The 25789-nt window shown below is 44.5% G+C and overlaps 1 pseudogene; it reads left to right on the plus strand.

Annotated features, from left to right (window-relative positions):
- The window catches only part of LOC147737111 (uncharacterized), a 305409-nt pseudogene that overhangs the window by 2262 nt on the left and 277358 nt on the right, over nt 1–25789 (plus strand).

Below are 25789 nucleotides of genomic sequence, written 5' to 3' on the forward strand. Positions count from 1 at the left end.
TCCAAGTAACCTCAAACTATTTCCAGCCTTAATGAGCCTCAGCAGGTGCCTGCGGCAGAAGTCCCTTTGTCGTAGGACTGTATGGGACCAACGTCTGTTCATGCCTGTGCAATTTGTGACTGATTATTGAAAAAAACTAAATGAGATGGAAGGACTGGTCATTATTCTCAGCAACATCCCACCACATCATTCTCCAGTCTCTGTGTCTCTGTGCCACTAAAAACAAGACCAACCATATGCTAACCATTCCTGTCACTACCCTAAAAAGTCCTAATGACTTCTGTTCCAATAGGACACAGCTTCGTATTACAAAGATCCACTTTAGTGACCTCTTTCCAGGTCCATTTATGTTACAAATGGAACCTACTTCCCATCTGCTGAGGACAGTTTCACGAGCTTTAAAATCACATCAGACATACCCAAGAGAGTCTCACAGATAATCTGAGTTGTACATTTTTAGTACTACTAAAGAACTACAAAATGCTTTTCACAAATTACGTGCGGTTGTTCTGCTTCTCTTATCTTTTTCTGTGTGTAGTTGTCTGCCCCGACTTCACAGTTTCCCCACACGTTAGTATAGTTTTTAGTAGTAAATGTGGAAGGGACAGAAGGAGTGGCTGTAAAATGGGGAATGCTTATAAATAAAGGGGAGGGGTGAAGGCAGAACTAAGGACGAGTTACGGAGGGGTTTAGGGAAAAGACAGGCACTCACCCACTAAAGAGTAAGCCCATTTCTGTTTATAAACCACAACTCTAAAGTCACTAAGTCATAATGTACCTAAAACAATCGTAAATGTACTTGTGCTCAGAGGGGGATTAAGTCCAACATCACACATGGCCATCCACTGGAATTGCAGCAAACTCCCATAAATAATAATGGTGGTAGGGACATAAAATAAAACCCTATAGGAAATAATGCTAAATTAAATATTTAAAACTAGTTAAAAAAAATCTAAATGTCATTTAATGGCAAAAAATATTTAAAAGAAAACATTTCATTATTTTTTAATGTTGTAATACATTTTTAAATTTAAACACTAGTTTAACATTCATTATTAGTAAAGTCAAATTACATCTGTTCAGCACCTTTAATAATTATTAATACATAAACAAGATGTTACTTCAGGTGGGAAACCTTTAATTCAATCTTAAGAAAAAATATAATCTTTAATATGTTCAACTAGGGTGGAAATCTCCCTGTGTAAAAATATATGGAATATTTTGAATGTTTTTTAAACTTAAAAAAATACATCTTTTTAAGTTAAATATTATTGTAAATTAATTTGATATACTTTAAATGTAGAACAAAATGCTTCAATACCTTTAACTTGTATTTTAATTAAATATGTAATTGATTTTAAAGATGTTAAAATTGTTTTTTTAAAGATTTGTTGAAAAAATCCCACTGAAAGTAAAATCCCTGTATTTTCTTATTATGTACTCTAAATTACTAAATTGCCTCAGATGGGACAAAGCCTTTAAAAAAGTTTTGTATAGAATTAATTGATTTTTTTTTTTAAATGACAAAACACATTATTTTAATGTATCTTTATTTCTTATGAGGTTCTATTTCTAGGTCTCGGCTAGACACTACTTGCGCTGTCTCAAAAAGACATGTTTATCTCCTTTATAGGCTTCAGCCCACTCACAGACTTACCCATTGCTAGCTCCACCATCGATCTAATATTATTTATCCCCATTTGTCCATGGCATACATTCGTCATGTCTCTACCTACAAGAGCATAGACCAATTACTACTATCCATCCCCAACTGCCGTTTTAGCATTTGTTATCAGTGCTACTTTTTTCTTTAATTTAGAGCACTTGAGACGGGCGCTCATGGTTTATGGAGCACCGCTGAAAACGGGGATGAAATTCTTGTTCTCATCTCATAATATTTGCTGTCCATTCAAACACCAAAATCAAATGTCAGATGCTGTCTCATCTGCTGACTGCTATCATACACAATGGTTCCGCCCTGTGTTCCGCCCCATTCACGTTACCTGCACCCCCCCACCGCCACCGCCATATAGCGCGTTTGTGCCTCACAATGTGCATGAAAACTGAAGCCCGAAATCAAAAGTCAGACGCGGTCACATCTGCTGACCGTTCTCTATACAATGGCCCCGCCCTATGTTCTGCATCTGTCTCTCTCATCCCTTACACCGTTCTACGCCCCCCCCCACTGCCACGCCATACAGTGCATTTGCGCCTCACAACGCACATGAAAACTGAAGACTGAGATCAATTGTCAGATGCTGTCTCATCTGCTGACTGCTTTACCCTAAACTAAGCGCAACACGAGGCCGCTTAAAAAACGAAGGAACACAAAGTAACAAAACTTGCGCAGGTCTCCCTAGCACAGCGAGAGAGCCCCTGCTACCGTATTTACTGCTTTCTCAGAAAATAGCCACATAATGCCTTCGAGGCCTTGCTGTTTGAACACTTTTTTGGCCCATATCTCTGCTTGTGGTGGTCCCAGGATGACGGGACCACCACCAAAAAGTCAACACAATACAGCCTTTCTTTTAAAGGTATTGTCAGAGTCCTCACTCTTAGTGGGGACTGCAAAACGATCACCTCCCCTGGATTTCCGTGTCTTTTTGAGCTCTCCCACGGCTGTAGCTTTTACTCTACAGCCGGTAGTGTTTCAACCCCTAGGGGCCAGATGCATGGTAATTTAATGGCATTTAATCAGACCTGGAAGGCCTGGAAATCCACAAATGTGATGTTGATCCTATGCCCTCTAGGGACTGACTGTATGGTTGCAATTCAATGCTTTTTCAGTGTAATGGCCTCTACGGGTTGTTTTTACCATTGCAGCTTTGATATCAAACCCATGATAGAATACACAAACACAAGGTTAATTACTGAAAAAATCTTACTGGGGTTACCATAATGATTGCAAATGTTTTATTGGTTATCACAGTAATGGTAATGATTTTTGCAAAAGGTATGTGTTTATCACAAAACAAATGATTGAACGAATATGAGATTTTTGGGTGACCCTCCAAGGGGTCCCCAATGATTACACAATGTCATCTATGTATGTTCCATCTGACAATGTACATATTTGTAAAATATTTTGTAGTTTTTAGAAGTGTGTTTCAAATAAATGTACTTCTGCTTTTTCTAAAGAGAAGGTACTGACTGAACAATCCGTTATTGGGTGTTGTTATTGCGTACCAGTGATTGGTGATTACTAGCCCACATTACCTCCCTTGAGTAGGCCTTGGACTGCTCCTCCCAGCTAACCTGTGAGAGTCAAGCGCTACAATGGGGTGTTTGGTTCCCAGTGAAGACAATTGTGGACACATCTTTAGATATGCCTGACTGCTCTGTGCAAAGCTATCAGAGGTTGAGCACAGGTTATCTTTTAGTGTGTATCTAGCTTGCCCTGTAGAGAGCGGTGGTTCCTGCCTGGCCTGGGTGCATACCTCAGCCAACCAGAATCCCATTGCTACCATTCTATCAATCATCGTAAATCAGCTATTTAGGGTCAACGAGCCTCCTACAGAACATTTCATATAACATGAATATCAGCATTTCAGAGCAGCTTGAACGAAGGAAGCCACACCAGCAGATCTTTGAGCACAGCAACATCATAGGAAGTGAACATTACAGGGTCTTTGAGTCAGTGACCTCACATAACCTTTGACCAAGTGACATCGCAGAAAGTGACATCACATGGTGTTTCTTATACATTTCAGTCCCTTACTGCACGTGGTTTGTAATTGGTGATATATTTATTACACCAAATAAAATACAACTTTACTGAGTCAGAATGTTTCAAGTGTGATAAATACCACCCAGAGTAAAGATGTTTTCATACCATGTTTGCAACACACATCTTCAAAACAGGACTCAGTGAAAAATCCTTAGCTAAAAGACATTCACAGTGACAACGTTTATAGCTCTCAAATTGCTGAAACCTATTTGATTTGTCAATGCTTGTTAAGTCTCTGTCTCCCTTATTTTCTAAGGCAGGGTGTTGCATTACCAGTGATTGGCCATGCGTGGTGCTGCACTCTCTATTGCTCCACTTTTGCTCTAGTAAGTTACATTTGTACATTTTACTCCACCTCTGTTTAAGCGTGTGCAGATGTGCAAGTCCACATTTTTGAATAACTTTATACTCGTAATGGTGAATAGCTAAAACTAGCAACGTTACTCTACGAGCATCCTTGCATGTATAGATTATTCACAGGTGTAAGGTATCTTTGTGAATAGCCTTCGAGGTGTCCAACTCAACCTGGGTGTTTCATTTTTGTGGTAACTCTAAAGTGGACGCAGCACTTGGGCTATTATTAGAGCGAATGAGATGATCCTGCGCGAACACCAAAGCACTCGTCCGATGTGTTTGTTTGGCTGGTTCTTTGAGTTGGTTTGGATCATCAACCTTGGACCATATCCATAACCTGGAAACTCTGAAGACTTCACACCTGTTACAACTGCCTGAAGTTTCAGACATTTTGATGGCCGTAGATTTTGGTTTGACTTGATAACCCAACTCTACTCTGAGAATTTTGTACTCCAAGCCACTTCTGTGCACCTCGTCACCTTCTGTGATTAGTTCATTCCAAACCCTTGGATCAAATTCCAGTGTTAATCATTACCGGAGACTAGACTTACCTTTCTCCCTTGAGCATGGCTAGCGAGGACAAATACTATTTCATATGTGGCTTCAACACTGCATCAGTGGATCAGCATTTTAATTTACATTTTTTTTTGCATTTGTTTTTGGTTTAGAATACATGACTAACTGTATCCTTTATTTCCTTTGGGGCAGTTGTTTTTACTAAATAATAATCCCTAAATCACAATTATTCTTTTGATTTTGCTTCAGAATAATTATTAAATATTCTTCTTTATCTAAACTTGGTTAGAATCTTGAAGTTCTTGTCCCTTTTTTCCTTGAAATTTGTGACTTCGAACTGTTTTGCTTTACCATCAAACGAGGCCGTACTGCACAAGTCATATTACCAAAAGCGAGCTACGGACACTTTAGTAGAAGACACATTTACCTTTGCTGAAAGAAGTATGGGAAGAACAAGGCAGGGTGACTCTGGGAAGCCGACCACTGAGCTGAAAAGCTTACTGTCTTAGGTGGAATCAGCACTTGCTGTGGATGCAAAAAGTAAAGATTATGAGGGGAGCTGTTGGTAGCTGGGTCCCCAGAATTTGAGACTGCCACCCTCTCTCAAACAGTTGAAGTATTTAAAGATGCATGCGTCAGACATTCAGGTCTCAACAACTAAGACTGCCCGCTCCTGTCATACAACACTTGCACTGGTACCTGAGTCACGTTACCCTGTGCTGTGTAGGCATTTAACATAAACAATTTGTGCTTTGTAAACAGACAGCACCCCTCTTTGTATGTAAATGAGCTTCTATGAGCAGACACCCCAAGCTCCCATCTGTTCTAGTGCGGATGATAATGTGAGCACTGTAAGGTAATCACAAACAAGGGATGTATTGAGAAATAATTGAGAAATATTGGGAAGTAATCGGCTTCCAAGTCACGCAGCTGCCCTTGACCCTCTGGTAGGTCGCTCCCCTCCCGCTGCAGCTCCGCCGCCATCTGCCTCTGTGAACACCTCCTGACCTGCCTGTGCGCTGCTCCTATGCCTGCCTGTACTCCTGAGCACTTTGTGTGCTCCTTGCCTCACAGTTCCTGGCCCCAGGGGATTTCGCCGCCCTGATTGCTCCGCCGCCTTCCTCCTGATTGCCCCAACCCCTTCCTTCTGTACCCCGCCCCCATGCTCCCTGCGCTTGCTGCCAGGTTTTTCCCAACGCTGCTTCCCTGCGTCCCTGCCCCTCTGCTGCCGATTCGTCACTCCCACCAGCCCCACCCTCCTCCCAGCTGAGCCTTCCTCCCACTCCTCCATTTATGGCGGCCGCTGCAAGGCCGCGCAGTGGATGCGCGCACGGGTGCACCGCTGGCCAGCCCGTCCGCACCTGTCCGTGCCTGGACCGCACCCAGCGCCACGACCCCTGGACCAAGCACCACTCAAGAAGCCACATCTGGTACGATGCCAACACCCTCAGCGCACTCAACCTCGGACAACCATCCAAATGCAACAAGGCTGCGCCCAAGCGCACCCACGGCCCCTTCACCTGCCGGAATTGCAGCTTCTCCTGCACCAAAGACACCGAGCCACCAACCACGACGGAACCAAATCAGCTCAGATGCATCCTGCTCAACACCCGCTCCGCAAGCAAACACGCCGTCGAGCTCTGGGACCTGTTCGACTCCACATCACCAGACATCGCCTTCCTGACAGAGACCTGGCTGAACGAAACCGCCACCCCAGACATCACCATAGACATCCCCGACGGATACAAGATCACCCGCAGGGACCGCACTAAAGGAGTCGGCGGAGGAATTGCCGTCATCTACAGGAGCACCATCAGAGTCTCCACAAGCACCACCGACACCCTCAACACCGCTGAATACATGCACTTCCAGATTCATACGGACCCCACGACCACCCTAAGAGGCACCCTCGTCTATAGACCACCCGGACCCCGCCCCCAATTCTGCAACTCCATCGCAGACTTCACCAGCAGGCAAGCACTGACCTCCACCAACTACATCCTCCTTGGTGACCTGAACTACCAATTGGAAAAAAACAATGACAGCAACTTATCCACCCTGATCGACAACCTCTCCACCCTCAGACTGACACAGATCGTCACGACACCCACCCACATCGCCGGCCACATGCTCGAAGCCATCTTCACCTCCAGTCCCCATGTCGCTTTCAGCCACGCCTCCGAGCTCACCTGGAGCGACCACCACTGCGTCCACTTCAGCTTCCAGAAACCCATCTCACACCACCGCACCCCACAGATCCCTAGACACCGTTGGGGCAAAGTCACCAAGGAACTACTACAAGCTCACCTCGCACTCAACCCCCGACCAACCCCACCGACCCCGAGGAGGGGGCCCGCGTCCTCAGACACTGGATGGAAGACTGCGCCAACACCTTAGCCCCTATAAAACAGCACACCAACAGGGACCCCAGCCAAAAAGCAAGCTGGTTCACCCCGGAACTCCTAGCCTCCAAGCGCGCCTGTCAGAAACGGGAAAACAACTGCGCGACGAGAAAACGCCTTATAGCCACACAGCCCTCAAGGATGCCATCGGCAACCACTACCACCTCATCAGGACCACCAAGAAGACCTCCTTCAAAGACCGCCTCGACAACAACACACACAACAGCAAGGAGCTCTTCAACATCGTGAAGAAACTCTCAAACCCTGGCTCCTGCACCAACGACATCCCGCCATCTCAAGCCCTCTGCGATGCCCTTGCTGCCTTCTTCCCCCGCAAGATTACCGACATCCACGACAGCCTCAATCCCCGGACGCGCCCCACCAACCCCACCACACCGTTACCACCAGCACCCACCGACCACCTCACCGCATGGACCAGCGTGACCACCGAAGACACCATCACAACCCTGAGCACAACCCTGAGCACCATCCACTCCGGCGCCTCATACGACCCTCATCCCCACCACATCATCAACAAGGCAACAGCTCCATTGCACCCCACCTGTGTAACATCATCAACGTCTCATTCAAGACCGCGACCTTCCCCGAGTACTGGAAGCACGCCGAAATTAACGCCCTGCTGAAGAAACCCAAGGCGGACCCGAGCGACCTCAAGAACTTCCAGCTCATCTCCCTGCTCCCGTTCCCGGCAAAGGTCATCGAAAAAATCGTCAACACCCAGCTCACCCGCTACTTGGAAGATAACAACATCCTCGACCCCTCCCAGTCAGGTTTCCGCAAGAACCACAGCACCAAGACCGCCCTCATCGCCGCCACAGACGACATCAGGATCCTACTCTACAACGGCGAGACAGCAGCCCTCATCCTCCTGGACCTCTCTGCCGCATTCGACACCGCCTGCCATCACACACTACTCACACGCATCTACCGCACAAGGTTCAGCGACAAGGCCCTGGAATGGATCACCTCCTTCCTCTCCGACAGAACCCAAAGAGTTCGCCTTCCCCCATTCCACTCAGAAGTCACCAAGACCATCTGCGGCGTCCCGCAAGGCTCATCCCTCAGCCCAACGCTCTTCAACATCTACAAGGCTCCACTACCACGCATCGCCAGACTCCACAACCTCAACATAATCTCATATGCCGACGACCCACAGCTGATCCTCTCCCTCACCAAGGACCCCCTCACCACCAAAGCCAACCTGCACAGTGGTATGAAGGCTGTCACCAACTGGATGGAAGACAGTCGGCTCAAACTGAACACGGACAAGACAGAGATCCTTCTCCTCGGACCCAACCCCTCTGCCTGGGACGACTCCTGGTGGCCCACCTCCCTGGGCACTGACCCGACTCCTACCAACCAATATGCACGCAACCTGGGAGTCATCCTCGACTCGAAACTCACCATGGCCAACCAAATCAACGCAGTCTCTTCAACCTGCTTCTACACCCTCCGCATGCTCCACAAGATCTACAGATGGATCCCTACAGACACACGGAAAACTGTCACTCACGCCCTCATCAGCAGCAGATTCGACTACGGCAACCCCCTCTACGCCGGAGCCCCGTCCAAGCTCATCAGCAGACTGCAAAGAATCCAGAATGACTCAGCACGCCTGGTCCTCAACGTACCATGCCGAGACCACATCACTCCCCACCTGAGAGACCTGCACTGGCTCCCCGTCGACCGAAGAATCACCTTCAAACTCTTGACCCACGCACACAAAGCACTCCACAACAGCGGCCCAGAAAACCTCAAAAGCCGACTGTCATTCTACGTACCCTACAGAGAACTCCGCTCTGCCGACCTCTCACTGGCCACCGTCCCACACATCGTCCTTCTCACACCACGCCGCAATGACATGGAACGCCCTCCCTCTACCCCTACGTCAGACAGAAGACCCACAGACCTTCAGTAGACTACTCAAGACCTGGCTCTTCGACAGCTAGCTGCAGCCACCCTCCCCCCCAGCGCCTTGAGACCATCGCGGGTGTGTAGTGCGCTTTATAAATTCTCTGATTGATTGATATGTGGTTCTTTATGAGTTTTGATTTATGCTGATTTGCAGCAATTCTCCAGGTTACTTTTTTCTCAGTTCATCACCTCAGTTCATCACTTCATATCCCTCTTTGCTCCTTCAGTTACTCATGAGGTTGGATGTAGGATATGTTGTTAGTGTTCCTCAACCTTGTCACAATCCCTTAGCCCTCAATTTGACGGCATGTGTTTTGTCTTCATGTTGGTCCAGGATTAGCCTTCTCAAGGCAGAAGGCGCTGTAATAGGGATAATATTTCAGAAATATATGAAATCATCAGAGCTGCAAATTGTGACAGAAAAGAGCTGAAAATGTACCTCTTTAAAGATTATCACATTATGATGCATCAGCACTCCTCTCACTCTTAGAAACCATTTACCCTCCAATCACATGTTGACTGTCTGTGTCTTGGACCTGGTGCAGAGCTTGGATGCCTTCCAGTGATAGTCAGGTTATATTAATAGGATATATATATATAAGGTAAAATGTGTCCACACTTCATTAGCACTCATCCCTCTTACAATGTGATGTGGGGAGCTATGTTCTGAATACTGGTTTCCATTTGTGATTGAATGTTTGACCTGATATGTCAGACACATGATCTCTTAAAAGGTCTTCCTGTTACTCGGTGTATAGCTTGTAACCAGCTGGAGCTGTGGCTGGAAGGGTCTATGTTATTTACGGATCAGTATATAGAGCGTTGAAAGAGGACAGATATCACACCAGACTCCACATGACCTGGTTCGGATGTCAGCAGGATTATGGTTGGCAACAGGGAGCCGAGAACATTCTCTAAAACATAATGTATCATGGCGGTTGGACTGAATATCCATCACGCTGCAGATTGCCAGACCCTGGCTTTCTTTCATCACCCAGCTCCTCTCCCTGTTTAAAGCTCCTGTGCGTCGTCTGTGACCAGGCACCACCAAGCTCACATCTCCCACATATGTAAAGGAGCACTAGGCTCCCATCCTCCTCCCTGTGTAAACACGCTAGTGTGCCATCTCCAACCAGGAGCCACCAGTCGTGTATGTAAATGAGTCTGTGTGCCATCTGTAGCCCGGCTCGCTTGTGCATATGTACACATGCACGAGGCTAATGTGACTCCTCGCCATGTAAACAAGATTGTGTGCCGTCTGCAACCAGAATCATTGTACTTTTAGTAACCAAGCTGAGGTGTGGTGCCCTTTAGAATCGAGAACAACCTCTCCTATTTCTCATCTCTGTGTAAAGAACATGGTGGCACTCTGTGACCAGGAATAACCAGGCTTCTATCCTCATTATGTAAATCGCCCTGTTACCACAGAGGATAATTCTGTGATACATAAATGCTATGGGGTTAGTGCACCGCAAGTGTTGATGGGCTCGGCAATACCCAGTGATGAACATCTAAAGCAGACAGGCTACACAAGTGGTAAATTACCCTCTGTCATACATTATACAGATATTGCAAGTCACTAAGTGGTTCTGTGACCATGTAGAATAATGAGGCTGACGACAAAGCTCCTTGTTAGGGTCATGGAACTCAGAGATGGTTTAAAATATCCTTTTAAATAAGCCTGGGCAGTGACCTCCGCTCAGTTTGCGGAGTTTTCTGCACTCCACGGAGCACGCAGAATTTCAAGGAGCGGAGTTTTTTCCTCGCTTGAGCTCGTCAACGTCAAGTTGGTGAGTGGAGTGAGGAAAATCCACCTCCCAGCGAGATTTTTTCCTTGCTCGCCAAGGTCTAGTTGGTGAGCGTGAGTGAGGAAAATCAACCTCTAATCAATCTCTAAAATGTCTACTGCTCAACTGTCGATCTGCAGTGAAACATGCTTCTGACATAGCCGACATCATCATCAATCAAGAAATAGACATAACAATCCTGACTGAAACCTGGTTATCTGAATCCTCATCCCCAGTCCTGAACCTTCTTGTACCACCGTACTATAACATATTAAGACTGGACAGACAGATAAAGACAGGGGGAGGTATTGCCCGTATCCATAGATCGATTTTAGAAGTTGGCCAATTTCAATGCGACCCCCTCGAATCATGCGAATACCTAGGGCTCAACATAAGATCGGCAAACAAACAGATCTGCAACTTACATGCCCTATATCACCCACCAGGAAACAATCTGAACTTCATTGACCAACTGATGGAGATCATCACTGCTAACGCCAACTCCGACATTAATAATATATTTTTAGGTGATTTCAATCTACGTTGGAACGACAACAACGACAAACAGGTCAACGCCTTTAAAGAATTTTTAAATGATCTAAAACTATCCCAAGCATGTCTTCAACCAACACACTCAAAAGGAGCTACACTGGACTGGATTATCTCGAAGAACAAGGACATCTCAATCCTCTCCATTGAACAGTGTGACTGGTCAGATCATCACGCCATAACCTTCCTAATACCATCACGGGAGAAAGTAAAAACGATTCAAACTAACAAAATGAAAAGATGGATCCGAGATACCAAGGACTCAAATATGGATTTGCTATCTGAAAATTGCAAGAGAGACTTTAACCCACCTGACAACTTGAAAAATGTGAACGATCTAACGAACCATTACAATACCACAGTAACGAAAATAGTCAATGCCACCATACCACTCAAATTAAAAAGAGTTACGGAAAAGACAACAAATCCATGGTTTATTGGAATATTGAATGAAGAAAGACGTAATTTGAGACGAGCAGAAAGAAAATGAACACCCATCCTCCCCTACATTGAAATCACTCAGAAAAATCAGAAATGAATATAACAAGAAGATCATCACCACAAAAAAGGAATTTATCAGAACAGAATTATATAACGCCAAAAACAGACCACGTAAATTATTCAAAATAATAAAACAACAATCTAACAAGTTGGCAAAATCTGTCCAAGAGGTCACTTAAACACAAGTAAGTTGCAATGAATTTTCTACCTTCTTCATTAACAAAGCCAATAAGTTGGAAGAAGAAATTAGGACCACCGCAGATAACATCAAAGACAACACGCCTCCATCACTATATGATCCGAATTATGCGAACAAGACGACTATAAACAAAGCACACTGGAACACTTTCAAATTATTAGACCAGAATGAAATTGCTAAAACGCTTGCGACCACGAAACTCAACAACCATTATAACGACCCTCTACCATCGAAATGCCTGAAAGAAATCAGCCATACTATGATTCTAATATGGACAGATATCATAAATGCCTCACTCACACAGGGGTGCCTCCCAGAAAGCCTGAAGACTGGACAAGTAGTCCCGATCATCACAAAACCCACAGTGGACCCAACAGATCCAAATAATTACCGCCCAGTGACCAACATCCCTATTCTTGCCAAACTGATAGAGAAATATGTACAGAATCAATTGAGTAAACATATGGACAACTTCTCATTGCTAGATGACTGCCAATCGGGATTCAGAGCAAATCATAGCACTGAAACAGCAATCCTACGACTCCGGCTGTTGATTTGGGGCAAGATGGCCGCCGAGACGCTGTAGAGGAAAGTCACGCCTGACTCTCCTCCTGATGGTGGTGTATTAGGTACATCTGGTGCTCAATCCTTGGCTTCTTTTCAATCGGTTCCAGAGAAAATAGATAAGAGAACAGTCAGCTGCCGGATGCTAGATGCGATGCTCGGAGTGTCTATTTTTTGGCCTGTACGAGCAGAATATATAACTCAGCTAAAGAAAAGGACTCTATCCAAGGTTATTTCCTTCTTTGCAGCGCTGGCTGTGTGGTCTAGACAGACTCATTGGAAGAGACTAACGAGAGTAATGGCTCCTAAACTCCTGCGGTCACCCAAGAAAACTCGTGATCAAGATAGATGGGGCAATGATGAGGAGGAAGCGCTCACAGATGACTCTGGCGCCCCAGCTTCTAACCTGAGAGGTAAAGCGAGATCAAAGGCGCAACAGAGACGAGAGGCTGCGAAGGAGAGCAAAATGCGGAAGATCCGAGAAAAAGAAATTGAGAAGAAAAGGATGACGGCGTCACTTAAAAAAAGAAACGCGGCGCAGATTTTTCCTGGCGAGATGGTAGGGAGAGAGACGTCGCTTCGACAAACTACGAAAGTGGAAACATTCTCACCTTTACCTTTTCCGAGTGTCCAGCCGGCTCTGCATCGGGTGTTCGTGGTTCCGTCATTGGCATCCTTGTGCAGCTCAATTGGAGAGAAACAGCCTAACAGCCTCACGGGAGCGACTGAGGGAACGACCGGCTTGGTGGAGCCCGCTACCCGCATTGAAGTTACAGAGCCCTTGAGATCGTCAGGGCTTTCTACGGACATGGTAGGGGGCGGGGCTGACCAATCAAAAGCGAAAGAAACTACACCTACAAAAGAAACTGCATTTAAAGAGACAGAGACAGCCCATTAATCGCCTAAAGCCCATGCTGATGCAGACGCGACTGATAAGAATGGGCATATTATTGTAACATCAACATCAGAGCTGACCCAAGAGAATGTGGATAAAGAGGCAGCCCTCGACCCAGTGAAATCAGGGGTCAAGAAGTCTGCAAACGCAAATATAGCCCACAAAACTGGAAAAAAACTACCAATTATATCAGGATCTAATTTGGCTTCCCCTAGTGAGGATGTTTTCTTCACAGGTAATGATGAGGCAGATGACGAGGATGAGAGTGAGAACAGTAGTTCGGAATTGGAGCCAGACTCAGATCTGGAAACGTCAGTAGGCTCTGAAGTGGGTACTGATTTAGATATTGATAATGAGACAGAATCGGACAGTGCTTCAGTCTCTCTGGATAGTGACAGGGAGTCTATCGATTTGGAGCAAGAGACAGTTCAAAAAGTCCCAAAGGTGAGACAAAAGACCGCTGCCATAGAGATGAATAAGCCAGTACTGAACAGCAAATCCAAATGTAAGAGTAAAGCTAAAAATAACTCTAGACGAAAGAACTTGGCCAGAGCATCTCGGGGAGCTCCGGTGAAATCAGTTGCAAAGAAACTTGACTGGGACACACTGGAAAGTCATGCATTGTCTATGGGAGGGCCCGAGAATACGAATATGGGTATCCACAACGCTAACTCTCAGGGGCCTGAGGGGAGTGCCTCTAACTTTGAAGTCCTGCTCTCTACTCTAATGCAAATACAGGGTGAGGCTCGAGCTGAGAGTCAAAGGGCAAGCAGAAGAGCCAGGCATGCAAATAAAAAAATTCAAACTTCTTTGCATAAAATCAATAAAATGTACGAAGAAGTGGTCGGGAGAGTATCTGAGGTGGAGGACAGAACGGGAAAATCGGAGGACGATTTCGTGAAACTGCAGAATACCAAGAGAGATCAGGATAAGACAACAGCGGATATGCTCTGGAAACTGGAGGATTTCGAAAATAGACAAAGGCGTAATAACATCAGATTACGGGGGTTTGTTGTTGAGTTATTAAAGGGTGCTTTTCCGGAGATGGATTCATGGGATTGGGAGCATGAGGTACAACGCGCACACCGGTTCCCGATGACGCGGAAGGAGACACAGGGTAAGCCCCGGGCAATATTACTTTATGTAGGGAACTTTTTACTACGTGAAGAGATAATCAGTAAGGCAAAACCGCAGGCAAAGCGTACTTATAAGGATGTTGTTTTCTTTGCCCGTCCTGACTTCTGCCACACCACCGTGGAAAGGCGATGACGGATGAGGCAGATGATCACCCCCTTTCAGAACATTGGTTGTGAGGCTTATCTTATGTTCCCAGCACGATTGAAGATTGGACTAAATGGAAACTTTAAGATTTTCTATTCTGAAATTATGGCACAAGAGTACCTTAGTTTCTTGCGTGAGACCAGAGGTCAACATAAGGAGCTTGTGGAGCATGACACCCAAGTGGTTGCTATTAGAGACTTTTCCCTGAAGAAGTAGTAAAAAGAAGAGATTAATAACACTATGCAGTAGGAGAAGCCTATTGCTTGTTTAAATATTTGACTTATGAGTTAAGATTGCATATTTCTTATTTAGGTCGGGGAGAGGGGCAGGTGTGTATCGGTGTGTATTGCTGTATTGGTGGGTGTTAATAGTTCTAGGTAATATCGGGGGTAGATGGGGTTCAACATTATCCTTGGGGGAGCACCATGAGTGAAATTTATGGTTTTTGAGAATCCGGGGAGGGAGGGCGTGACATCCTGTAGGCATCGTCAGCCAGACATAGGTCCTTTGGACCTATTTGCCTGTGGGGGGGTGGGTATCTGTGGGAGGGTTGTCCGGGGTGGGGGAGGGGGGTAGCAGGGGCAGGGCACATGGGCATTGGAATTTGTCATGATCAGGAAGAAGTTGATCTAGAATGGAAATATGAGTATGGGTATCGAGTCGAATGGATTGAGAGTACCAAAATGGGAGTCTTTGAAATAGAAGTACTGAAGAACAAGCCTGCAAGATTGGTAATTAGTAGTGAGCAGTCAGTCGGTAGCCCCTTAAAAACTAGATATGCCTCTTAGATTCATAACGTGGAATGTCTGTGGGTTAAACGATGTCCAAAAAAGACAAAAGATAGCAGTTTGATTGCGGCAGATGAATGTAGACTACGTATTTCTGCAAGAAACACATATAATGAGTACCCAGGAGTTCTGTCTTAAGCAGTTGGGGTTCCATTTAATAGCAAGGTCTAAGCAAGGGACGAAAAACAGAGGGGTAGCTATTCTTTCAAGAAGTAAAAATGTGGTAATTGGAAAAAAATTAGAAGACCAATGGGGTAGATGGGCTATGGTTGAGATCCTAATAGAGGGAGTATGGACAACTTTGGTGGCAGTCTATGGCTCAACCCAGGAAGATCCAGAAATTTTGCAGTTTTTAGATGCCGAGTTAGCGGGTTGGCCTCCTCAGGTTATTATAGGAGGTGATTTAAATATCAATGGGGCGGATGGGCTCGCACGACATCTCAGTCAGACTACTATCACATCGGATGCACTTCCCGCTTGTTCTCCTGCCGTATCTGGTCACCACGGACAGGCATTTCTTATCTTACACCCCGTACTCCAATTTTTGTCACCCTGTTTTCGTTTCATTTCTTGGCATGTCACTTTCCAGCATTACTTTTCTGAGATGCTACACACCTCCGTCCGGCGACCTCATTTCCTTTCCCACCAGGAAACAATCTGAACTTCATTGACCAACTGATGGAGATCATCACTGCTAACGCCAACTCCGACATTAATAATATATTTTTAGGTGATTTCAATCTACGTTGGAACGACAACAACGACAAACAGGTCAACGCCTTTAAAGAATTTTTAAATGATCTAAAACTATCCCAAGCATGTCTTCAACCAACACACTCAAAAGGAGCTACACTGGACTGGATTATCTCGAAGAACAAGGACATCTCAATCCTCTCCATTGAACAGTGTGACTGGTCAGATCATCACGCCATAACCTTCCTAATACCATCACGGGAGAAAGTAAAAACGATTCAAACTAACAAAATGAAAAGATGGATCCGAGATACCAAGGACTCAAATATGGATTTGCTATCTGAAAATTGCAAGAGAGACTTTAACCCACCTGACAACTTGAAAAATGTGAACGATCTAACGAACCATTACAATACCACAGTAACGAAAATAGTCAATGCCACCATACCACTCAAATTAAAAAGAGTTACGGAAAAGACAACAAATCCATGGTTTATTGGAATATTGAATGAAGAAAGACGTAATTTGAGACGAGCAGAAAGAAAATGAACACCCATCCTCCCCTACATTGAAATCACTCAGAAAAATCAGAAATGAATATAACAAGAAGATCATCAACACAAAAAAGGAATTTATCAGAACAGAATTATATAACGCCAAAAACAGACCACGTAAATTATTCAAAATAATAAAACAACAATCTAACAAGTTGGCAAAATCTGTCCAAGAGGTCACTTAAACACAAGTAAGTTGCAATGAATTTTCTACCTTCTTCATTAACAAAGCCAATAAGTTGGAAGAAGAAATTAGGACCACCGCAGATAACATCAAAGACAACACGCCTCCATCACTATATGATCCGAATTATGCGAACAAGACGACTATAAACAAAGCACACTGGAACACTTTCAAATTATTAGACCAGAATGAAATTGCTAAAACGCTTGCGACCACGAAACTCAACAACCATTATAACGACCCTCTACCATCGAAATGCCTGAAAGAAATCAGCCATACTATGATTCTAATATGGACAGATATCATAAATGCCTCACTCACACAGGGGTGCCTCCCAGAAAGCCTGAAGACTGGACAAGTAGTTCCGATCATCACAAAACCCACAGTGGACCCAACAGATCCAAATAATTACCGCCCAGTGACCAACATCCCTATTCTTGCCAAACTGATAGAGAAATATGTACAGAATCAATTGAGTAAACATATGGACAACTTCTCATTGCTAGATGACTGCCAATCGGGATTCAGAGCAAATCATAGCACTGAAACAGCAATCCTACGACTCCGGCTGTTGATTTGGGGCAAGATGGCCGCCGAGACGCTGTAGAGGAAAGTCACGCCTGACTCTCCTCCTGATGGTGGTGTATTAGGTACATCTGGTGCTCAATCCTTGGCTTCTTTTCAATCGGTTCCAGAGAAAATAGATAAGAGAACAGTCAGCTGCCGGATGCTAGATGCGATGCTCGGAGTGTCTATTTTTTGGCCTGTACGAGCAGAATATATAACTCAGCTAAAGAAAAGGACTCTATCCAAGGTTATTTCCTTCTTTGCAGCGCTGGCTGTGTGGTCTAGACAGACTCATTGGAAGAGACTAACGAGAGTAATGGCTCCTAAACTCCTGCGGTCACCCAAGAAAACTCGTGATCAAGATAGATGGGGCAATGATGAGGAGGAAGCGCTCACAGATGACTCTGGCGCCCCAGCTTCTAACCTGAGAGGTAAAGCGAGATCAAAGGCGCAACAGAGACGAGAGGCTGCGAAGGAGAGCAAAATGCGGAAGATCCGAGAAAAAGAAATTGAGAAGAAAAGGATGACGGCGTCACTTAAAAAAAGAAACGCGGCGCAGATTTTTCCTGGCGAGATGGTAGGGAGAGAGACGTCGCTTCGACAAACTACGAAAGTGGAAACATTCTCACCTTTACCTTTTCCGAGTGTCCAGCCGGCTCTGCATCGGGTGTTCGTGGTTCCGTCATTGGCATCCTTGTGCAGCTCAATTGGAGAGAAACAGCCTAACAGCCTCACGGGAGCGACTGAGGGAACGACCGGCTTGGTGGAGCCCGCTACCCGCATTGAAGTTACAGAGCCCTTGAGATCGTCAGGGCTTTCTACGGACATGGTAGGGGGCGGGGCTGACCAATCAAAAGCGAAAGAAACTACACCTACAAAAGAAACTGCATTTAAAGAGACAGAGACAGCCCATTAATCGCCTAAAGCCCATGCTGATGCAGACGCGACTGATAAGAATGGGCATATTATTGTAACATCAACATCAGAGCTGACCCAAGAGAATGTGGATAAAGAGGCAGCCCTCGACCCAGTGAAATCAGGGGTCAAGAAGTCTGCAAACGCAAATATAGCCCACAAAACTGGAAAAAAACTACCAATTATATCAGGATCTAATTTGGCTTCCCCTAGTGAGGATGTTTTCTTCACAGGTAATGATGAGGCAGATGACGAGGATGAGAGTGAGAACAGTAGTTCGGAATTGGAGCCAGACTCAGATCTGGAAACGTCAGTAGGCTCTGAAGTGGGTACTGATTTAGATATTGATAATGAGACAGAATCGGACAGTGCTTCAGTCTCTCTGGATAGTGACAGGGAGTCTATCGATTTGGAGCAAGAGACAGTTCAAAAAGTCCCAAAGGTGAGACAAAAGACCGCTGCCATAGAGATGAATAAGCCAGTACTGAACAGCAAATCCAAATGTAAGAGTAAAGCTAAAAATAACTCTAGACGAAAGAACTTGGCCAGAGCATCTCGGGGAGCTCCGGTGAAATCAGTTGCAAAGAAACTTGACTGGGACACACTGGAAAGTCATGCATTGTCTATGGGAGGGCCCGAGAATACGAATATGGGTATCCACAACGCTAACTCTCAGGGGCCTGAGGGGAGTGCCTCTAACTTTGAAGTCCTGCTCTCTACTCTAATGCAAATACAGGGTGAGGCTCGAGCTGAGAGTCAAAGGGCAAGCAGAAGAGCCAGGCATGCAAATAAAAAAATTCAAACTTCTTTGCATAAAATCAATAAAATGTACGAAGAAGTGGTCGGGAGAGTATCTGAGGTGGAGGACAGAACGGGAAAATTGGAGGACGATTTCGTGAAACTGCAGAATACCAAGAGAGATCAGGATAAGACAACAGCGGATATGCTCTGGAAACTGGAGGATTTCGAAAATAGACAAAGGCGTAATAACATCAGATTACGGGGGTTTGTTGTTGAGTTATTAAAGGGTGCTTTTCCGGAGATGGATTCATGGGATTGGGAGCATGAGGTACAACGCGCACACCGGTTCCCGATGACGCGGAAGGAGACACAGGGTAAGCCCCGGGCAATATTACTTTATGTAGGGAACTTTTTACTACGTGAAGAGATAATCAGTAAGGCAAAACCGCAGGCAAAGCGTACTTATAAGGATGTTGTTTTCTTTGCCCGTCCTGACTTCTGCCACACCACCGTGGAAAGGCGATGACGGATGAGGCAGATGATCACCCCCTTTCAGAACATTGGTTGTGAGGCTTATCTTATGTTCCCAGCACGATTGAAGATTGGACTAAATGGAAACTTTAAGATTTTCTATTCTGAAATTATGGCACAAGAGTACCTTAGTTTCTTGCGTGAGACCAGAGGTCAACATAAGGAGCTTGTGGAGCATGACACCCAAGTGGTTGCTATTAGAGACTTTTCCCTGAAGAAGTAGTAAAAAGAAGAGATTAATAACACTATGCAGTAGGAGAAGCCTATTGCTTGTTTAAATATTTGACTTATGAGTTAAGATTGCATATTTCTTATTTAGGTCGGGGAGAGGGGCAGGTGTGTATCGGTGTGTATTGCTGTATTGGTGGGTGTTAATAGTTCTAGGTAATATCGGGGGTAGATGGGGTTCAACATTATCCTTGGGGGAGCACCATGAGTGAAATTTATGGTTTTTGAGAATCCGGGGAGGGAGGGCGTGACATCCTGTAGGCATCGTCAGCCAGACATAGGTCCTTTGGACCTATTTGCCTGTGGGGGGGTGGGTATCTGTGGGAGGGTTGTCCGGGGTGGGGGAGGGGGGTAGCAGGGGCAGGGCACATGGGCATTGGAATTTGTCATGATCAGGAAGAAGTTGATCTAGAATGGAAATATGAGTATGGGTATCGAGTCGAATGGATTGAGAGTACCAAAATGGGAGTCTTTGAAATAGAAGTACTGAAGAACAAGCCTGCAAGATTGGTAATTAGTAGTGAGCAGTCAGTCGGTAGCCCCTTAAAAACTAGATATGCCTCTTAGATTCATAACGTGGAATGTCTGTGGGTTAAACGATGTCCAAAAAAGACAAAAGATAGCAGTTTGATTGCGGCAGATGAATGTAGACTACGTATTTCTGCAAGAAACACATATAATGAGTACCCAGGAGTTCTGTCTTAAGCAGTTGGGGTTCCATTTAATAGCAAGGTCTAAGCAAGGGACGAAAAACAGAGGGGTAGCTATTCTTTCAAGAAGTAAAAATGTGGTAATTGGAAAAAAATTAGAAGACCAATGGGGTAGATGGGCTATGGTTGAGATCCTAATAGAGGGAGTATGGACAACTTTGGTGGCAGTCTATGGCTCAACCCAGGAAGATCCAGAAATTTTGCAGTTTTTAGATGCCGAGTTAGCGGGTTGGCCTCCTCAGGTTATTATAGGAGGTGATTTAAATATCAATGGGGCGGATGGGCTCGCACGACATCTCAGTCAGACTACTATCACATCGGATGCACTTCCCGCTTGTTCTCCTGCCGTATCTGGTCACCACGGACAGGCATTTCTTATCTTACACCCCGTACTCCAATTTTTGTCACCCTGTTTTCGTTTCATTTCTTGGCATGTCACTTTCCAGCATTACTTTTCTGAGATGCTACACACCTCCGTCCGGCGACCTCATTTCCTTTGACACCAATGGGGAGTATCTCAGATTCACATACACCCTTGCTTGAAACACCCGGCTCCTGACTGACCCCACCTCCTTTCTATTTGTTACAGTATGACTCCAACCCCCTGACGAAGAGCTTGATGCTCGAAATGCATCAGGGATTTTGATCACCTATGGCATTTGGATTACAAATATTGTTCCATGATTGGAATTGAGATTCACGTTTGGATACATTGTTGAACACTGTAGTTTGAAACATGTCATACAATTACATGGAGAGCTTTTGAAATTGATTTTGAAATTGACTTGAACTACAATATGATATATAGTGAATAAAACTATTTATCACATCTACAAAGTACCTGATTATTGCTTTGTTCAGCACATAGGAGTGCTCAGGTTATCCACCTTGTGCCCACAAGGTTCTTTGTGCTTATTCTACCCTGTCCCTCTCGACAGCAGGGACAACATCCTGAGCACCCTAAACGAATTATCGTTCTTTGAAATACTCAGTAAAACTCAGTACACCTGGAGTGCAGCGGTCCCTTGTACCTTTTGCATTTCAACCCAGGATGATCCAGAAATTTTGCAGTTTTTAGATGCCGAGTAAGCGGGTTGGCCTCCTCAGGTTATTATAGGAGGTGATTTAAATATCAATGGGGCGGATGGGCTCGGGGTAGGACTGACTAGAAGTTATAAAGACAGGAAGAAAAGAGTACATAAAGCATTGGTTGATCTTTTAGAGAATAATATTCTGCAAGACTTCTGGGGTAGAATTAGATCGGATCAAACAGGCTTTACATATTACTCCGCACCACATCGTATATGTGCCAGATTAGATTATTTCTTGATATCTAACGACTTGATGACTAGAGTAGAAATTGACAGACTCCCACGAATTTTCAGTGATCACAACCCTCTAATATTAACAATGAAGCTAGAAGGGAGAACTAAATTAAGTAGGGTTTGGACCTTTGAAAGAGGGCTCCTTCTGGACAATAATTATATACAGCATATGTCTAAATGGATTAGTGAGTTTTTTGAGAATAATAGAGGGAGTGCTCCGGTGGGAGTTATATGGGACGCCTTTAAGGCCGGTGCTCGTGGAGAGACATGCAGCTTTAGCGCATATAAACGGAAATTAGAACGACTTAGGGATAGTGGCATAGAGAGGGCCGTCTCAGAGGCGGAGGAACAGCTTCATAAGTGTGTAATAATGGGTGATCCGATAGAACAATCAATTATAGAATTGATGAAAGCAAAAAGTGAAGCCGAGGATGACTTGGCAAACAAGGCAGCTCAGTACTACACTATTAGAAGGGAGAGATGCTACGAGTTTAGCGAAAAAGTTGGACATGTTCTTGCCATGCGTACTAGGCAGATAGCGGCAGCTGGGACTATCAGGGAGATTAGGGATGAAAATGGAAGGCTACACTCAGACTCTGAGGAAATTAGGGAAGTCTTTAGGAAATTTTATCATACACTATATGATGATCAATACCCCAGTAACGCTGAAGAAATAAGTGAATATCTTCAGAATATTCCAGTTGAGAGGGTTTCTATTGAAGACGCAGAAGGACTGGAGAAGCTGCTGGATTATACTGAAATCAAAGAAGCCATGGGCAACCTCCCTTCGGGAAAGGCCGCTGGCCCGGACCAGCTGCCCTTAGAGTTTTATAAAACTTTCTGGGGGAGTCTAGGGCAGGATTTAAGCAGAACGATTCAAGCCGCTCAGATGGGGGAGTCTATCCCAAAATCTTGGGGGGGTGCAGATATTGTTCTAATATTAAAAAAAGGGAAGCCGGCGACCGAGCCAGGGTCCTACAGACCAATCACGTTGATGAATAATGACACAAAAATATATTCGAAAGCCCTCGCAACGAGATTTGCAGGAATAATAGGTGCCCTAGTCAGTAGCAACCAGCATGGTTTTATTCCCGGAAGAGGGACGACACACCACACCCGGAAAGTTATAACAATGTTTGATGCCACCGAGGTCACAGGAGATCCGATGGCCGTAATGCTGTTAGATGCTGAGAAGGCGTTTGATCGGGTCTCCTGGGACTATCTGTGGCACACCCTAATAAGAGCTGGGATTAAGGGGGGGTTTCGTGAAAGCTCTACAGACTCTGTATAGGGAACCGGTTGCGGCTTTAAGAGTAAACGGGGGCACTACAAGACTATTTCAGATTAAGAGAGGCACACAGCAGGGGTGCCCGTGCTCCCCACTGCTATTTGCCATGTACATGGATCCACTAATCCGCAGGATAGAGTTATGTGCAGATATCACCCCGTTAAATACATTATTGGGCCCCTGTAAGATACTTGCTTATGCCGATGATGTGGCAGTGATAACACCAAACCCCACGGAGGCGATTGAGTTGGTAGAGGCAGAGGCTCGCAGATTTGGGCAAGTGTCGGGTTATGCCCTGAATACTTTAAAGACTCAGATCATCAAAAACTCTATGACTCTCTGTGATGATAACCGAGTGGTGCCGGCAGGGATGTATTTAGGGATTAATATCTCAGCTGATCTTGATACCTTGGTGGAAAAAAACATCGTCCCAATAATAGACAAAGTAAAGAAAGATCTGGATCGATATGAGAATCTACACTTGTCACTAGTAGGACGAGTCAACATTATCAAAATGCTGGTTTTGCCAACATTTTTGTATGTTTTTAGAGCAATTCCACTCTTAGTTGACAATAAGTGGTTTAAAACTTGTGAACAAATGGTTAACCGTTTTATTTGGGCAAAAGGCAAGACGCGGAGGGCACTGATATTCATATCGCTCCCGCGGGAAAGAGGAGGCTGGTCACTACCGGATTTAAAGCTTTATTATTGGGCAGCAGCATTGCAATGTATGGTGGGTTTGATTGGAGGTGCAGAAGTGGAAGGTTGGGACAAGTTTGGCTCGCTCGCTATTTATGGTTTGGTTCTGGGTACAAATGCTGAAAATGTATTTCTGAGATTCACGGAGGGAAGCTACTTCAAAAGAACACGATTCAAGACAGTAATGGCTGCATATAATATATGGAAAGGGTTTGTTAAAAAGGTGGGAATTGGGAAGTATAATGCATATACTAGATTAAAAGATAACCCTTCCCTACCTAGTGAGGTTTTTTCAGGAGCTGTCTTTCAAGAATGAGAGAGGCGGGGATAAGAAAGTTTGGAGATATGTTGGGCCGCCATGGTATATTACAATTTACGGAATTGCAAAACAGCTATGCTTTGGACACAAAACATTTCTTTAAATACCTTCAGATAAGAAGCTGCATATCAAATAAACAAGGGGGCACATTGGGATTCGAAAGAAATATGGTGATGGACCTTATAGAAGGTGGCTTTGATTGCACTATTAAGAGGTTTCATTCAGAAATGACGAAATTAAAGAAAGATGATTTAGAGAAATGGATAGATAAATGGTCCATAGATTTAGATATAGGCAGGGATATCTTTACTGAGTCATTAGAAATGGGGAGAAAAATGCTGTGCTCATCGTCTCTTCAGGCCCAACACTATAAGATATTATACCATCTATATTATACATCTGCGAAGATTGCCCAGTGGGGGGGCACATCTGGTATTACTTGTTTTAGATGTGGCAGTACAGATGCTGATTTGATACACATTTTTTTAGTTTGTCCCCATTTGGAGAAGACGAAACAGGATATTGTGAAATTTTTCCGGAATGCACTGTCAACAACAATAGAGTTAACACCAGCTATTATGTTATTGGGGATAAGTGCTGATGGGCAGTCGAGTTGTAGAAATTTTATATTTGTAGCAATGGCAATCCTGAGATTGTTAGTGGCTTCTGCTTGGCTTGATCCTAACCCTCCATCATACCATCAATGGTTAGGTAAAGTACTGTCAATACAAAAACTGGAATCAGCCATATATGCTAGGAAGGGAAAAAAGGGTAAGAAATTGGGTATGCAGATTTGGGGTCCATTTATTCGATGGAAGTTAGGTACTGACTGTTAAAAGACCAAGAATCTGTCTAGATGAATATTTGAATATGTATATATGACTCTGTGTTATATTGTATTGTAATTATTGTGCCCTGCTCATGTTATAAAGAAAATGGGGAAAAAATTCTTAATAAAAAATATTAAAAAAAAAAAAAATAAGAAACAGCAATCCTACACATTGTCAATGATGCACTTCAAGCTGTAGATCGCAATCAATCTTGCCTACTTATCCTCCTAGACATTTGACACAGTTAACCACGAAAAATTACTGAACAGACTTCACGACAGGATGGGAATGTCTGGCACGGTACTGAAATGGTTGGAATAATTTTTAAAGAACAGAACTCAGAGATTCCTAGTAAACCAATCTCTATCGCCATCATGCCCAAACACACTCGGAGTACCGCAAGGATCCACCTTACCTCCTTCACTGTTTAACTTATACATCGAATCTCTTACAGAAATTCTGCGGAAATCAAAATATCCTACCACATGTATGCAGACGACACGCAACTTTACATCAAGATTGCTAGCCTGGAAGGCATAACCACAGTGAATGATGCCCTCAAAATATTGCTAAAATGGCTAACTAACAATCATCTCAAGCTTAACGCTAACAAAACAGAATTCTTACTCATTACACCACAAAAAAATCAATCCATAGTGAAAGAATGGTCCAAAATGATCACAGCATTAAATTGCATCCCTACTCTA

The sequence above is a fragment of the Lissotriton vulgaris genome, chromosome 1_1 (assembly GCF_964263255.1).
Source record: "Lissotriton vulgaris chromosome 1_1, aLisVul1.2, whole genome shotgun sequence".
Lineage (NCBI taxonomy): Eukaryota > Metazoa > Chordata > Amphibia > Caudata > Salamandridae > Lissotriton > Lissotriton vulgaris.